This window comes from Eptatretus burgeri, chromosome 16 (assembly GCF_056783735.1).
Source record: "Eptatretus burgeri isolate ZD-2024b chromosome 16, Ebu_testis_v1, whole genome shotgun sequence".
In the NCBI taxonomy this organism is placed as follows: Eukaryota; Metazoa; Chordata; class Myxini; order Myxiniformes; family Myxinidae; genus Eptatretus; species Eptatretus burgeri.
Genome location: NC_140976.1, coordinates 65,468,347 through 65,485,952, shown reverse-complemented (window position 1 = coordinate 65,485,952; position 17,606 = coordinate 65,468,347). Strand labels below are relative to the sequence as shown.

Sequence of the window (17,606 nt, the reverse complement as noted above, 5' to 3'; positions counted from 1 at the left end):
CATATGCAAGGAGAAAAATAAAGATTAGTCACTACCTCTGAGCTGTCCTGTCGGCCCATAAGGTGATCAGGATGGAATTTTATTTTCTTGAGGAGTTTGTTGATTATGAATTATATCATGCATTTCTTTTCAGCTGATTTACCTTTCTATCGACAAGTAATTTGACACTGCGTCTTAAATTCGCTCAGAGCGAAGAATACACTGGATAGTTAGTTTGCCATTGCTGCCTCTATTTTAGTGAACACAGTTTTTTTGGAACTGGGCCAAGGCACAGGCACACAAATGCCCTGTTGTTTTGAAAGGCATCTTGGGGTCAATTAATGTTCAAAAGAAAATGCTAGCACATGTCAGATGGGATAACTTGCTTAACCCCCCTCCCCCCCACCCCCGCACATTCTCATGCATCATCCTATCTCGAGAACACGCGGTTGGTAGTTTTTGTTCGGATCTTGTCGCAAATCGAGTACGGACGAGATAAGTCACTAATACAGACTAGACTAGACGAGACGAGTCACGAATCTACGGACTATCGGAGTCATTAATCCTGAGCTCTCCTGTTGTTTCCCTAATTGTTTGGCAGACAACATTAAGACTCTATTTTCATTGACTGGAAACGAGCTTGATGGTGAACCCACAGCAATTGGACTAATTGTTATTGATGGCTGTGTTTGGCATTTAAGGCAACTTGAAAATAATTTCAATTGCTGTGGCCCATTCTGAACTGTTCATCATCAAGGATGCACTCGCATCGTGTTTGGCAATCAAAACTGAACCTGCTCGCAGGTGTATTCAAATCAAAGGTTTGTTGTGGTGTTTTTCTTCATCTTTTTTTTGTTTTAAACTTTCACGAAGCTCAAAGAACCACAAGTGACCACCAAAGTACGAGGATGGTTGAAATCCACCTGGAATTTTACTTCTAAACGGTCGGGTAATTTATGAAGGACATTTTTGAGTAGTACAGTTATGTTTTCAAACCGGCTCGGTGGGGGTTCAAACTGCCGACCTCCCAGAATTGAAGAGGATGCCCTAACCATGACACCATGAGTCTTGTTGAAGCAAACATGGTACCCAATTGGGGAGGGCAGAAGTAAGAGACGGCAGGAAGAGCAAGACCAGATGAATATAATTGACAGCCCACCGACTTGGCACCGGTGGATGAGCAACAGTCTTTGGAAATCCTCCTCCTGTCTTGAGATGCCATTGGTGTGGAAAGACCTTGTTTTCGATGAAGGCCTTGGGCACTCAAGAGGAGCAAGTTGGAAAGGAGGAGCATTAGCTCACAACGGGGAGATATACGACATGGAACTCCGCATGAAAGCCCTCGGACACTATGCACACACTATGATGAGTTGAGGCAGCTCAGGAATGCTTTAGTTGTCCAGAGAATTCCCAGATATGGCGACTAGCCTTTGATGCCAGTTTGGGGATATAATGCTTACCCCATGAAAGTTAACGAGGCCAAGGAGTTCCAGTGACTGGAATTCTGTTGAGCACCTTGGCTCTGATGTGACCGTCACAGATTATAATCTTATAATCACAGATTATAACCTATAATTATAGGTAGGTGACCTGTGGAACCAATAAACCTTCTCTACTATACTAAAGGATTACTGTAGGATGTTTTTTTTTCAGCCACTGACCTGGCTGTGAATGCTATTCACAAAAGGTTTGATCGACAATTTCAGACGGTGTCCTCATATGTTGACGTAGATCACTTGGATGACTAAGACACGCGTCCTTCAAAAAAGAAGCAGAAGCAGTAACTTGAGAAGGAAAATAATTTCCGATGAGGTCATTGTGCATGGGCAAACTGTCAAATAACCTGGCCAATGCATTTGAAAGACTTTGTGACGTAATGCAAGAAAAAAGCTTTTTCAGTGTCTGTCCCGAGCTGACATTTTATGGTTTCAAAAATCTTGGCAACAGGCATTAGCTCAGAAATCAGAGCGGTTAAGACAATTAAAGAGCAGGTTTTGGGTTGCTGATGACTTTGCGTGATTCGAAGGTTGTAATCACATTAATAATTAATCGTTGGGCAATTATTTTCTTACATTTGAAACTCAAAATATGCTAAAATTAACTTTTAAGTCAAAACTTTTGTCAGTGATCGAAAAACAGACCGGAATTTACCGAAGATGCTATGACGATTTGTCATAGATTTGTCAAAGTTTGATTCGTCTGTGACTTGATGTCATAATTTTTAACCCTCCAGTCACTCAAGAGTCAGAAATAGAATGAATCGTCGCTTCTTCCCAGCCACCTTGTCAGTGTGCTGAGGAGAGTTTCCTCGCTTGAGAGGTGACACGGTGTGAGAAGATGAAGCAGGAGCCAGCTGAGGAGGAGAAGGCTGAATGGTGGGCACAGCGTCACGCTTCAGTTTCACTTGAGCAGTTGTTTTGAAACCGAGCTCACTCATTGCGTTGCCTTCGTAATCCTCGGCTGTGAAATGGTCACCACAAATGACAAGCCCATCCAAAGGGTCCTCTTTACCCGTTTTCTTTGGGGGAAAATTTGCCCGTTTTGTTTGGACAAATCTTATCCACTGCCGGCGAATGTTAGATTCCTTTGGGAATGGGTGGGAGCGATTACCCATTTTCCAGCCATTTTCGCAAAACATGACGACACACATACGAGGCATGATGTACAAATATCCAAATAACTTTGTTCTACAATAATTCAAAATAAAAAAGGATAATATAGACAGTTGCAAGCTCAAAAAAAGCGAAAGAACGGCCCGCTGAGCTGGACACTTCTTCAATGAGCGAGTGAGCGTCCGCTTTGTTTTGGAGAACGTGATGTCACCATCCATATATGGGCACGCGACTGTTTTTTTTTCAACAGCCTCGAGAAATAGCAACTTCGGAGTTAAATTTCATTAATTTTCCCAATAGTTAGGCAACCACAATAGTTTGCATCGAACTATTTAATGCACATATAATCATATTGATAAATTTTCAGAACATTTTTGGTGACCCGCAACCTGCTCTTTAAGAACTTCCCACCTCCCTCCCACCCAGCAATAGCTCGATACCTTCCGACCTTGAAAGTTATCGAACATGTTTCATCCCAAATTTTCCCACTGTTACTGACCATGACCCACAAGGATGTGTGCTGGATATGGATCTGCCACACACACCAAACTGTATTTGATGAGCTGAAAAGAGCTCTCGCCAGCAACACCACGAGACCTATTGCTTATGCCGTCTGCATCCTCTCTGATGTGGACATAGCACATGAGAGCCATCAAGGTATGGTGAAAACAAAACGATTACTCCGGTAAAATATATCGTGGCCATAAAGATGTAGAGACTCTCATGCACAGCTGTCGTGCATGTCAGTGTGTCAATTCACCAATTCGATGTGCAGCCCCGCAAATGACCAAGACATCCACTCATCCTCAGGAGGTGGTTCATGTTGACCTGTGGGCCATTTCCCACTGTGGAATATGCCCTAGGAATCGTCAATAAATGTTTTTACTGTGGATGTTGGCTCGTGCGTGCCTCCATTCAGTTCATCAAAGCTAAATTTTCCGGACCAGATCCGTCGCATCTTTCGGTTATCGTTTGGTCCCTGTGTCGTTACCTCCACTGCAGAAGGTGGATGGAGGTTATATTTTCAACCCTGTTTTTCTTTTTGTCTGTTTTGCCTCAGCCACTGGGCACGCCAATTTTTTTTCTGCTCTGACGCTACATGCTCCGTTCCGCTTTCTTTATCTACCCCTTCTGTGATTGAGAGTTTGTGGCTGTATCCATCTTGTTCACCGCCTATGTCATTCCCTTGCTCACATTCTTACCCACATCCCTTATTTCTACCAGTCTCCCTGTATATGTGTGATGGACTTGGCCTAGATAACTCCAAAAGGCCGACTCGTCGATAAAAAGACCACGGACGCCGTCCACAACACTCACCTTTGGTCGGATCCTCGCGCCCAGTCTCGGTTTACTGTACTTGTAAGATGATTGAAGTAGATGGGGAACCGAGCTGGCGGCCTCGCAATGGATGCCAATTGGTCGAGCAAACCAACATTACGCGCTGCACCCTATCATCTATCAGAGGCCAATCAAATGCTTGTGCTAATTACCCCAAGGCGTGCTATCTCCGACCCAACCCGAAAAGCAGAAGCCAAGACAGTTCTTTATACCACATGGGGTTTAATCAGCAAGCAAGGTGAGAAATGGCAGGAAAGCACAAGTAATTCTAATTCAAGAAAGCTTGGAAAAACACAGCAATGATAGTTATTTAAACAATAAATGCTGATAATTATTCAAACACAGCAATGATACAGGCAATGGCGATAATTAAATACAAACACCACAGTACGTATACATTTACTCTTGTCCCCTATGAGTCATTCAGGCCATCAGATGCCTTGATCAATCACTTAGCACTGTAGATAATTGGCGCTGAGGCCTACACCCGAAGAAGTGAGAGATTGGGAAAGCGTGAGAAAAAGAAGAGGTGAGAAAGAAGTAGTGTGGGGTCTTTGCGTGCTCCGACATACTTTGCCACAACCCGGGTGGAGTGCATTCACCTAATTGTCTGGCCTGATGATCGTTGGTATCTTGTACCCCTCAAGCTCCCTCCCAGATTATCTCCGCTATATTCACCCCCCGATCTCATAGGGCGCCCGATAGTATCCGGCTGGACGCGATGGACTGCCCAGCTTTGGCAGGAATGCTGCTGGTGAGGCGAGGTTAAAATAATAAAAACATTTAAAACAAAAAAATAGCAATCAGAGATTGCAGACCCTCACCAGGACTTGTTTTGTGTGGTGTTTGTGTAGTTTTGTGTGGTGTTTGTGTACTGGTGTGTTATGTAATTAATAATGAACATAACTACAGGCTGTCCCAAAAAGACCTGGACAACTTTGGTTGTTAATATATATTTTGTACCACAAATGATACAACAATACCCTTTGTTTTATGATACAGAAACTCATAAAATTTTCTTCATCTTCAGGTCTGGTGGTTTAATTTAACAGAAAATGGCGACTCCATGGGAGAAAGCTCAATGCGTCGAATGGCCCAGAGATGAGATCTGACATGCAAGTTTAGCGCAATTTCCGTACAAGGTATGGAAGGAATCCACCATTGCAGACAAGTATCAGAGAGTGGTACAAGGGGTTTCCATCCATCCATCCATCCATCCATCCATTGGGACCACACTCTGTGCAGAGTGTTGGTGCTGCTTCAGCAGTCTCCTTGGCTATTGGGCACAATCCTGGATGGGTCACCACTCCGACACAGGATACCAACAAGCTCGCACTCATTTTGCCGACCTCAGAAGGATGACAGGCAGAGTCAACCCCACCTGGTAATTAATTCAACAGCCGACGGGGATTTGAACTCAGGATCCTCGGATCCCAAACCCACGACCCTAACCATTAAGTCAACAACTGGAAGTTGTCAGAAACAGAAAAGTACTGCACAAGTGCAGCAAACGTTGAACAAATGCGTGAATCATTTCAACAAAGTCCCAGAGAATCAATCAAACGCGCATCCAGAGAATTGGGACGACCAACCACTTCTGTACACAGGATTTTGCATAAAAGACTGAAGATTTATGCCTACAAAGTGCAGATTCTGTCGGAACTCAAACCAAATGATGGACCCAAACGCAAGGCGTATGCCTTGGAAATACTCAGTCGCATAGAGGATGACGAAGATTACCTGAAAAAGGTCATGTTCACAGACGAAGCTTGCTTTCATGTATTGGGGAAGGTCAACCGGAACAGTGAGGATCTGGGGCTCTGAAAACCCTCATGTGGTCATTGAACACATACGAGACAGTCTGAAGGTCAATGTGTGGTGTGGCCTTCTCCATGACCGCTTGATGGGTCCGTTTTTCTTTGCGGAGGATATAGTGACCTCAACAATTTACATGAACATGTTAGAAGGATTCACATTCCCACAGATTGAAGACCTGCAACCTGATATCATTTTTCAACAGGACTGCACTCCCCCTCATTGGGCTTAGTCGTTCGAGCCTTCCTGAATGAAAAAATTCCAGGTCGCTGGAAGACCGAGAACCCCCTTTGATGTTTTTTTCAATGGGGATTTGTCAAACATATTGTCTACAACACCAAGGTGGCAAACCTGCAGGATCGTCGTTCTCGGATCACAGCTGCATGGGCACTGGTAGACGCAAACATGCTGAGCCGAACATGGCAAGAACTTGTGTATACCCTTGATGTCCTGTGCGTGACAAACGGAAGTCACATTGAAGTGTATTGATGGTGTGCACAAAACTTTCTGAGTTTCTGTATCATATCAACCAAAGGGTATCGTTGTATCATTTGTGGTTCTAAATATGTTATCAACTGAAGTTGTCCGGGTCATTTTGGGACACACTGGAGAACTGCCACTTTATAACTGCTGGCATTGATGATTGGGCACCAAGACATCCCACTTTGATGCAACCCTGCTTTAATCAGACATCAGACCCTGACCTATGACGTTTATTGTTGTTCAATTGAATTCAGAATGGGATTGAAATTAATTCAATTCAAATCAAATGGAAGACCACATTGGATCAGTACTGCAATGGGTTCATCAGAAGGAACCCGAACAAGCAAAAAGCAAAGATGAAGTTATCAGGAGGAACCTGGATAGGATTCAGGTTTCAGATACTACTCCTCTACCCTCAAACCAATCCAGGTACAGCCAAGTGAACCTAATTTAAAAAAAATAAAAGAAGAACCCAGATTAAAAAATAAAAGAAGAACCCAGATTAAAACATTTAAAAAAATTCTGGCTGCTAGTCCATGTGTCCGATCAGGTTGAAATTTAAACCATATATTCCCATCACTATTAGATCATAATTATAACATTCAAGAGAATGTGATTCAAGAGAGAGAAAATTTTAAAGATTTTCGTTCAATCTGATATGACTGCCAGACCATGTGACCTATCAATTATTTGTGAACACCCTGGTATCCTCAAGAACATTTTGTTTCGCCGTGATCTGTTCAGCCATTTCAGAGAGGAAGATGTTTGACGGTTTCTTTTTGTTTGTTTGTTTGTAAATATGGCTGCCGAGCCACGTGACCGAAGATGTCACGTCGACCAATTTATCCCAAGATGACCCTCAAAAATTTTCATACTGATCAGATGTGGCATTCTACATGTGCAATTACGACGTCACAATGAAGGCACCTATAACATCACACTTATTCCCCACGAGAAATCGAAGTGTCAACATCACTGTCATACCGAAGAAAAAAAAACCCAAAAAAAAAAACCAGGGAGTCTGGAACACTGACGCTCACCATTACCTCGACGTGTTTCGTCTTATGAGTAACGTACAAGTAACGTGTGTCGACGTGTGTCAACAATCGCGTAACGTGCCTACAACTTATGGCCAGCGTATGCGGAACGTGTGTCATACTCCGAGTACGTCGAGAAGTTTTCAACATGCTGAAAATTTATCGATGTACTCGGCATATGACGACGTATGCCAGTGTACTACGACGTATGCCAGCGTACTACGACGTATGCCAGCGTGCTCTTAACATATACAAAACTTACCCATAACGTATTCGATGTGTACCAGCTTGGTTCGGCAAATTTTTCATACGTCGGCATACGCTGGCTAAAACGTCAAGGTGTGACAGCGGCTTCACACTTCGATGTCTAGTGCGGTTATGATTTGAATTGTCGAGCCGCAGCCTATTAATAGCCTACGCCACGTGATCGTCGGCAATACGCTGCCGCACGCTATGCATAAGTTAGACTATTGTTGGGCATAGGTTGTGAACGCCGACAACACGCTCAGCATTCGTTTGTATAAGTTATCTATATGTGATTGAAACGTTCTGTGTACGTTACTAATACGTTATGCATACGTCCAACACGTTATTATACGCCCAAAACTTTTTTAAAAAAACATTAATAGTTCAGCGTACGCCAGCGTTTTACATACATTTTGAGACCTTGCCATACGCTGGCTAAAACATCAAGGTGTGACAGGGCCCTAAGTGAAGTGTGGTCCGTATGTTTTGAGTAGGTTAGATTGCCATGTAATAGGAATCTGTCAGAGTCATTTTTTACACTAGGAAGCAGTATATCTAATTTGTAGACAGAGTAGACAGATTAACTATGTATATGTAAAAAACCATAAAGGAAGGGCTAGGCATGGACTTCCCATCACAGACGCACACGTTATCTGTGCAAAAAGGTCGCTGATTACGATCTCTGGCCAGTGTGTGCCAGCCATAGCGGCACAGTGGGCTGTATAGTCCAGAAGAAAAGATGTGTTTATTTTTATAGGGGCTGCCCCTGTGGGCGGAATCCGAGAGGGAGACTCCGCCCAGGAGGACGAGAAGAACTGAGTTGAGACTGGAGAGTCCATGAGGGAGAACAAAGAGAGGACAAATTCTCCTCTTTGTGTCTTTTGACTCGCTTGGTTTGTTCCTTTTATAATAGCGTCTCTACCCTCTTCCCCATGCTTTTTGTTGTATAAAAGAAATCCTTTAAAAAGTAAGAAAGCGTGTTTCAGCCATCTGCTTTCTGTCTGTGATTTGCCGTCAATTTTGGCTCATTTGGCCGGCCTGAGGAAATGGTAAATATTGAACACAACGCAAGCCAGTTTCGTTCCATTAAATCTATCCAGCGGCGGTATTAATCTGAGCTGGACACGACAGTATTGAAGGTAAAAGGGGTCTTAAAGGTCTTTAGAGGTCTGCGAGGTCTCAAGTGTATTAGGGGTATGAAGGGTCTTTGGGGTCTTAGAGGTGTTAAGGGTCTTAGGAGTCCTTGGGGTATAAAGGGTCTTGTGGGTCTTTGCGGTCTTAATGCTCTTCGGTGCATAAAAGGTCTTTGGGGTTTTCAAGGGTCTTTTGGGTTTTAATGGTCTTTCGGGTATTGGGGATCATAAAGCGTCTTGTGGGTCTTAGGGGTATTGTGGGTATTAAGGGGGTTAGGGTCCTGAGTGGTCTTAAAGGTTTTTGGGGTCTTCAGGGTTTAAGGGGTCTTAAGAGACTTAGGGGTATTTGGGGTCTAGGGGTCTTAAAGGGTTTTCAAGGTCTTTGGGTATTAATGGTCTTCGGGGTCTTCCCGGTCTTCAAGGCTCTTAGGGGTGTTAACGATCTTAAGCATTTCATGATCTTTAGGTTCTAAAAGGGCTTTGGGTTCCAAAAGATCTTTGGGGTATAAACGGTCTTGGGGTTTTTTAGGTCTTGGGGTTTTAAAGGGTCTTAGGGGTTTTGGAGGTCTTCAGGGTCTTTAACGGTATTGGGCATTTTAAAGGGTCTTCCAGATCTTCCAGGTCTTAAGAGTCTCCAAGGGTCTTAGGGGTATGAAGGGTCTTAGGGGTATGAAGGGTCTTCCGGGTCTTCAGTGGTCTTGGGGGTATTAAGAGTCTGAAGGGTCTTATGGGGAATTAGGGGTCTTAAAGGGTCATCCAGGTCTGAAGTGTTTTTGGGGTATTGAGGGTCTTTGGGTTATAAAGGGTCTTCAGGGTCTTAGGTGTCTTAATGGTCAGGAGTATTGAGGGTCTTCACGGTATTGAGCGTCTTAAGCATCTTTGAGGTCTTAAGGGTCTTCAGTGTTCTTATGGGTATTAAGGATATTAGAGGTGTTTAGGGTTTTAGGGGTCTTGGGGGGGGTCTTAGGGACCTTAGAGGTCTTCCGAGTCTTTGTAATCTTCAAGGTTCTTAGGACTATTAAGGATCTTTGGGTTCTAAAGGTTCTTCAGGGTCTTCGAGGTATTGAAGGGTCTTAGGGTTCTTCAGGGTATTTAGGGGTCTTTGGGGTTTTAAAGGTCTTCGGGGTTTTGGGAGTCTTCATGGTCTTAAGGGTCTTCAAAGGTCAAAGTAGTCTCAGCAGTCTAAAGAGTTGATAGGTTTAAAAGGTACATTCCAATCGTACATAATTCATCGTCATACGTGTAGTCAGCTTGAAACTGACGTTCAAATAGTATGTAATGAATAAACATCTTGTGACACACAGACATGAACTGAGCTTTATATACATCTGCCGACTTCGTGACACAGTACTGTACTTATTAGCAAATCAGAATACGAAGACAACCAGCTTTAATCTATGTCGATGCACTTTGTCCTCCTGGGGCTCATAATCGTGAATGGATACAGTGCCAATAGAAAGTGTACAACCCCTTTCAAAATGTTCACCTTTTGTTACCTTGTAGCCTGGAATTAAATGGCATTAAATCAGACTTTTCCACCTTTATTTACACATCGTAACCTACAACTTCCAAGTGAAAAATAAATTATACAAATTTCAGAAAATTAATTCAAAATGCAAAACGGGAATATCTTTGGTTGGATAAGTGTCCACTCCCCTGATAATAACAATTGTAAATTAACTCAGGTGTAGCCAATCACCTTCAAAATCATGCACCAAGTTAATTGGCCTCCACCTGTATTAAATTGTAGTGATTGATTCTTACCTCCACCACCTAAGGTGAAGGAGGTTATGTTTTCACCCCTTTCTGTCTGTGTCTGTCTGTCTGTTTGTTTGTTTGTTTGTTTGTTTGTTTGTTTGTTTGTTTGTTTGTGTGCAGGATATCTCAAAAAGTGTGCAGGATATCTCAGAAGTGCACAGATCCGGATGAAATTCGGTGGACAGGTTCGGTGTGTGACACAGACAAACTGATTAAATTTTGGTGAAGATCCGGATCCGGATCCGACTACTAGAATTTTAAAAGTGATTCTTCACCATTGAGAGATCGGGCTAAACTAATATATAGCACAATACATCAAAAAGTTGTGGACGGATTCGGATGAAATTTGTTGGACAGGTTGGGTGTGTGACAGGGAGGAATTGATTCGATTTTGATGAAGATCCAATTCCGGATCTAGATACGAGAGTTTTTTTATTTTTTAAAATGATTCTTCACCATTTTGAGAAAGGGCCAAAAACGATATATATATATATATATATGCATATATATATATATATATATATATATATATATATATATATATATATATATATATATATATATATATATATATATATATATATATATATATATAGCATGATATTTCAAAAATGTATTGTGCCTGATATGTTCTCGTGGATCAGGCAATGCATGGCAGAGGTATAGTGCCCTTCTAGTTTCAGAATGAAATCAGCTGTTCCTCTCGGTTTCCTCTGCTGGGTAGTGCATTTCACAGCGACATTTTCAACCATGAGCAGCAAGGAGCCTTCAAAAGATGTCTGGGATAAAGTTGTGGAAAGGCTCAGATCAGGGGATAGGAATAAAAATATTTCAAAAGCCTTGAATATCCCTTGGAGCACAGCCAAGACAATCATTAAGAAGTGGAAGGCATATGGAACCACCAAGACTGCCTAGATCAGGCAGTCCCTCCAAACTGGATGACCAAGCAAGGGGGAGACTGATCAGAGAGGCCAACAATAGGCCATTGGCAACTTTGAAAGAGCAACTTGCATTTATGGCAAAGACTGGTCATTGTGTGCATGTGACAACAATATCCCAAGCACTGCACAAGTTTGGCCTGTACGGAAGGGTGGCAAGAAGGAAGCCATAACTCAAAAATGCCCACCTTGAGTCCCATTTGAGGTATGAAAAAAAAACACTCCAGAGATTCTGAAGCCATGTGGCAAAACGTTTTGTGGTCTGATAAAACCAGGATGGAACTTTTTGGCCTCAATGCAAAACGTTACGTTTGGTGCAAACCCAACACAGCACACCACCCAAAAAACACCATCCCGACTGTGAAGCATGATGATGGCAGCATCATGTTATGGAGATGTTTCTCATGAGCAAGGAATGGGACACTTTTCAGGACAGAAGTGAAAATGGATGAAGCAAAATCCAGAAAATCTGAGAGGAAAACCTCCTGCCCTCTGCAAGAAAGCTGAAATTGGGACGGAAGTTCACCTTTCAGCACGACAATGACCCAAAGCATACAGCCAAAGCTACAATGGAGTGACAAAGGAACCAAAAGATAAATGTCCTTGAGTGGCTCAGTCAAAGCCCTGACCTAAATCCAATTGAAAATCTGTGGCATGACTTGAAGATTGCTGTCCATCAACAATTCCCACACAACTTGTCTGAGCTTGGACAGGTTTGTAGAGAAGAATGGGAAAATATTGCCCAATCAAGGTGAGTAAAGTTGGTAGAGACCTATCCCAACAGACTCACAGCTGGAATTGCTGTCGAAGGTGCTTACACCATGTATTAATTCAGGGGGGTGGACACTTATCAAACCAAGATATTCTAGTTTTATATTTTAATTAATTTTCTGAAATTTGTATAATTTATTTTTTACTTGCAAGTTGTGGGATACGATGTGTAAATGAACGTGGAAAAAGTCTGATTTAATGCAATTGACTTCCAGGATATAAGGCAACAAATGGTGAAAATTTTGAAAGGGGGGGGGGAGAGTAGACTTTCTATAGACAATATATTGTTACGGATTTCAGAATCCAGTCTGATGAAGGCATCCACACATCCAGGTCCTCAGACAGTTATTTCCTTAAATGCATGTTCAGATTAGCCCCATCCCCATGTCTTATGGGATTTTAAATGTGGTGTGTTGAGAAGCGTAAAGAATAGATCCCCTCTCTCATGGGAAGCTTTTTTGTTTACGACACCCATTTATTGGGTGGTCGCGAGAGTACCCTTATTTTCACTTTTTCCGTCTGTCTGTCTGTATGTCTGTATGTAATGGACAGCTCTGGAGGCTAGAGGAGTCAACCGATTTTGATGAAACTTGACAGGTAGGTTCATACCACGATCTAGTTCTATGCTTTTGAGCACCGTTGCTATGGACACCATCATTGCCTAGCAACGGGACTTTGAAAAAGTAGAAAAATCCTAAAAAATTAATTTTTTCAAAAATCAGCTTCCGGGCTTTTATGCGTTCTATAATCACACCCTTTGTCAAAAATTTTCAGCCCGATCCGTCAAAAACTGTATGACTAGTATGCAATTATGTCGCGACCACCCATGTCGCCTACCGGCTTGTGCACATATTTTTTTAGCGAGCGCTAACGCCCATCTTATTTTTCCTCAGCAACGTTTATGCACATATTTCTTTTTCGAGCGCACAGGTTGTCATGGTAACGGTGCGGAAGTGAGGCGGGGTGAGCTTGGGGGCACTCTGCACCCTCCGAGACGGGCCGCATATATAAAAAGGATTGGAGAGGTTCAAAAAAGGAGAAAGAAAGCGAGAGGAAGCGCGCGAGAGAAGAGAAGCGAGCAAGCGAGCCAGAAAGAAAGCGAGAGTTGAAGTGCGCGAGGGAAGAAGTGAGCCAGAGAGGAAGCGTGCGAGCGTGCAAGCGAGGAAGTGAGTGAGTGAGCGTGTGGGTGACTGACCAGCGCCAACAACGAGACAATTCTTCCTTTCCAGTGCTTGAGCAAGCGAGCGTGTGGTGCGCGTGTGGGTGTGAGCAGCGCCAACAACGAGTGAGGCACGGGTTGGTCACAACGGGTGAGGCGCGGGTCAGTCACCAACGGACCGTGTGGGTCACTGGACGTCACCAGTTTCATGAAGTTTGAGGAGCTGCCCGTGTCGCAGCACCAGGGTCTAAACCCGTGACAGACGATCTCGGTGTCCCCCAGACGTCGACTGGCATTCAAGGCTGTTGGCGAGTGGGTGCACGGCAAGGCTGGGTGCTGGCGACGGACAAGACACGCACACACACACATTTCAGGACGTTTTCACTTCACGGACGACTTCTCTCTGGTGAGCGAGATAACTCTTCTCTCCCCCCCTCCTGAATGATCTGCTGTGTACCCTTGTCTGTGTTTCGTTGTAAGTAAGTTAACCCCCCAATAAGCATCTGCTCTCTGTCTCTTTCCTGTCATTTTGATTGATTTTGCCTGATTAATTATTCATTTCAATTGCTTTGGAACTCATTCATTTATTTACCTCAGGAAATAAAAAGTTCTTTTTATTTATTTATTTCCTTATTAATAAATCATTTGTCGATTTCCAACCTGTCCGTGTTTGTCCTTTCCTTCCATTGGTCGAGCATTGTCCAAACTGAGATAGACTGGGAGGTAATTACCACAGATTTGACCAAAAATAGTCGGCACGCACCAGCGGTTAAAACGCTCGGCCGCCCTAATTAAAATCTAATCAAGATAACATTGGTGTTTGCCGAAGGCACGCTCCCCGCTCAGGTAGCCACGTGACATCTTGTTAAACGGAATAATTAGACGGTGGACACTGGAACTCGTGGTTAACTGGGTGGCGTTTGTGGTTCTAAAACAACCCACCGTACCACAACGTTAATTGTGAGCGGTGGCCCCAGGTCCGGCTCTACCAAGGACAACCGGGGATTATTCCCCCTGAGCGACAAGCTGGTGTCTTGGTACCCGTGGCTGCAACAATATATATGTATATATATATATATATATATATATATATATATATATATATATATATATATATATATATATATATATATATATATATATATAGTTACGAATTCGCGCCCGCCGGCGTGCGATCGGCCGCTTCCCACTAATAGCAACCGCGTCGCCCACCGGACGGACAATTCAGTCGTGACCCTCCTGGAACTACCGCCAGAAGCCAGTCATGGGTGGGGGTTTAACCTCACCACAACCCAGTCCGCATTCTACCCGCACAAGATAGGGTGAATCGCCGAATGTCGATATACCTAAGTACCCGTGTGGGTAGCGTACCGAGGAGTTGTACCATGCCGCAGGTCGGCTCCGGACACGAACCGCTTAAGCGGCTCGTTCCATGCTAAAGGGATAACCGAGCGGAGTTACCGCCGACCTCGACGGTTCAGATTACTTACTGGGTGTCTAAACCCACTACCAATTTATTCCGCGATTCAAGATGGCACATTCAATGGGGAAAGAGACGACGAACGGGATACATTTCACACAAGGACATTTATTATACAACACGTAAGCAGGCAAATAGGAACATCAGGCAAGCACGTATACAGGCAAATAGAAACAACAGCAGGCAAACAAAAGCAAGTGCAAACACTACGACCGAATATAATTAATAAATGTACAGTCACTTATGCAGTTTTACTTGACAGGACGGCGCCACGACAACATTCATTCAAAAACCCCAAAGAAACACAAGAAAAGACCCCCTCACAGACAAGGGGGTCAGGCTGGACCACTTGGGTCTTTATGACACGGGACCTGGGAGACCGAACGGGTCCCGCGAGACCGTAGCAGGTTACCTGCACCCTCGAGGTGCGACGGTCGGCGAGCCCTCTCCGGCACTCTCCTCTCGTGCGTGCCTCGACCCTGAACCACCGCTCGCAACCCTCACGACTTGGCGCCCAGAGGGAGAAGACGACCTCGACGATCCAGAGAGAGAGCTGATGACGTCGACAAAGAAGAAGCAGAGCGTCGACGAAGAGGAAGCAGAGCAATCCAGCACGAAGAAGAAGAGAGAGCGAGCCCCGCGTGCGATCCACCTTATATAGCGTGGGGCTCCGCCCCTTCGCTCCACCCCCTTTTCGGCTCCGCCTCTCTTTGAGCTCTTTCGAGAAGCTCCTCGAAAAGGGTCGTTCCCCCTCCCGACGGCCTCACGCCCCGTGTCCACCAAATCGCGAGCGAGCTCTTCGCTGCTTCTCGTGCCAGCGTTGGTGGCGCAAAACGGCGGGAAAACTCGCGCGTTGCTGCAGGTCTTCCACGGGGCCTTCGTTCGACGGTTTCGGACGCTCCAAAATAACGATAGCGAAAGAAAAACGGCTAACTCAAAGGATCACAGCCCTGTGAACACGGAAATTCCCTCTAAACAACAGTGGGGAAATCTAAGTACACAATTACTTATCGTCATCACTGATCTAAGGACCCTTTATGGTGTATTGCGAATTTCCACAGCCGTAATAATAATAATAATAATATATATATATATATATATATATATATATATATATATATATATATATATATATATATATATATATATATACAGATATACATATATATGGAGTGTGCTGAGCACTCCCCAAAGCCCCATTGGACAGAGTCCTCCACCAAAGCGTGACCTCCAACACAGAGGCCTCGGCCCGGTGATTCTGACAAACGGACAAAGATTATTTGGTTAATACCAGTTAAACATCAAACAAAGCCATCCATCCGGATTTCAGGCTTATTTTCCCTCATCAAGATGGCATACTGATAAATATCTAAACAATGATGACCACATTCGTCGTTTATACCTCAGATGCACCTCCCGACTTATGGGGAGCATCGCCGTGGATTATGTATCACACGGTAAAACCGCATTATCCGCATAGAGCAACCATCTGTCTGCCACCCAGACAATTGTTCCTGCTCGTGTACACCATTCATCCAGAAGGCATGTGATGTGATCGGTGGGAAAATTGAAACATGTGGAGTGTGATGAGCACTCCCCCGATTCCCATTGGGCACAGTCCTACGTGTGTGTGTGTGTGTGTGTGTGTGTGTGTGTGTGTGTGTGTGTGTGTGTGTGTGTGTGTGTGTGTGTGTGTGTATAACATCCATCAATTCCCTCCATCCCATCCATCCCTTCCATGCATCCTTCCTTTCATCCATCTGTTGATAAGGAACGGCAGGCTTGGTACCGCACGACACCGTGAGGTCCAACACAGGCATGTGCAGTCCAAACTTTGTACGTCGTTCGATGTATTTTTCATTGTGTTGTGGGACAGTACAGAGTGACAGTGTGGGTATTTTTACCGTGTGTCACCATGGCGTGCAAACAAACATCCAAGCAGCTTGTAGAGCACTCACCAAGTGGTTTAAGCACTCAATCAAGCACTTCAATGAAACGGTTGACAAGGAACAGCAGGCTTGCAAGCTATTAGCGACCGCCGATCGGTCATATTAAACACCTCTCGGAATGTCAAACAATGTCGGAATTAGACAAATGAACACTTTTTTAGCAGTCTGAGCTGCTGCTCAGGTCAATTCCGCAGTCTAAATTTTGAAATTCGGCTCAGGTTAAGAGATGCTATCGAGCTTTTTGCATGTGCGGAAATGAAATAAAGCCATGAACTCTGGCGTCTCTGGACGTTTATAAGCATTGCGACGTATCCAGCAATTCGTAGGTATGAAGATGAAGCATTCAATGATATGAGTAAGGAAAGTGGAAGAAAAAATTGAGCTCTTTATCATTAAGGCCAAGGTCACATTTTCCACGGCGGCCGTGGGGTCTCCAAAATCTACGGCCACTTGCAATTATACGGCGGCCGCAGTATTTCCACGGTCACACAATGTAGCAGTCACATATGTTTTTATTTTTCGGGGAGCCGCACGGCGTATTTAGGCCTAAGTCACAGTTGCCACGGCGGCCGTGGGGTCTCCAAAATCTACGGCCACTAGCAATTATACGGCGGCCGCAGTATTTCCACGGTCATACAATGTAGCAGTCACATATGTTTTTATTTTCGGGGAGCTGCACGGCGTATTTATAAATTGTGGAGACCGAAAACGTGGGGTTGCCGTACGGTCTTTGATTTGATGTCGCACGGTGACCTTTGGGCGTTCCTGCGGCGGCCATAGAATTTTCAAGGCAGACGTAAGGTGCCCGCAAGGCGACCGCAGGGGGGCCCTAAGGCGAACGTGCGGCCAGAAGGACGGTAACGAATGGGTTAATTTTATTTTTTTTTTAAACCAGTTTTTTTTCGGCT

At 44.2% G+C, this 17,606-nt stretch overlaps 1 protein-coding gene across 4 annotated transcripts in view; it reads left to right on the top strand.

Moving 5' to 3' along the window:
• The window catches only part of LOC147011232 (breakpoint cluster region protein-like), a 194,939-nt gene that overhangs the window by 113,082 nt on the left and 64,251 nt on the right, over positions 1 to 17,606 (top strand). The gene's annotated exons all lie outside the window — the stretch shown is intronic.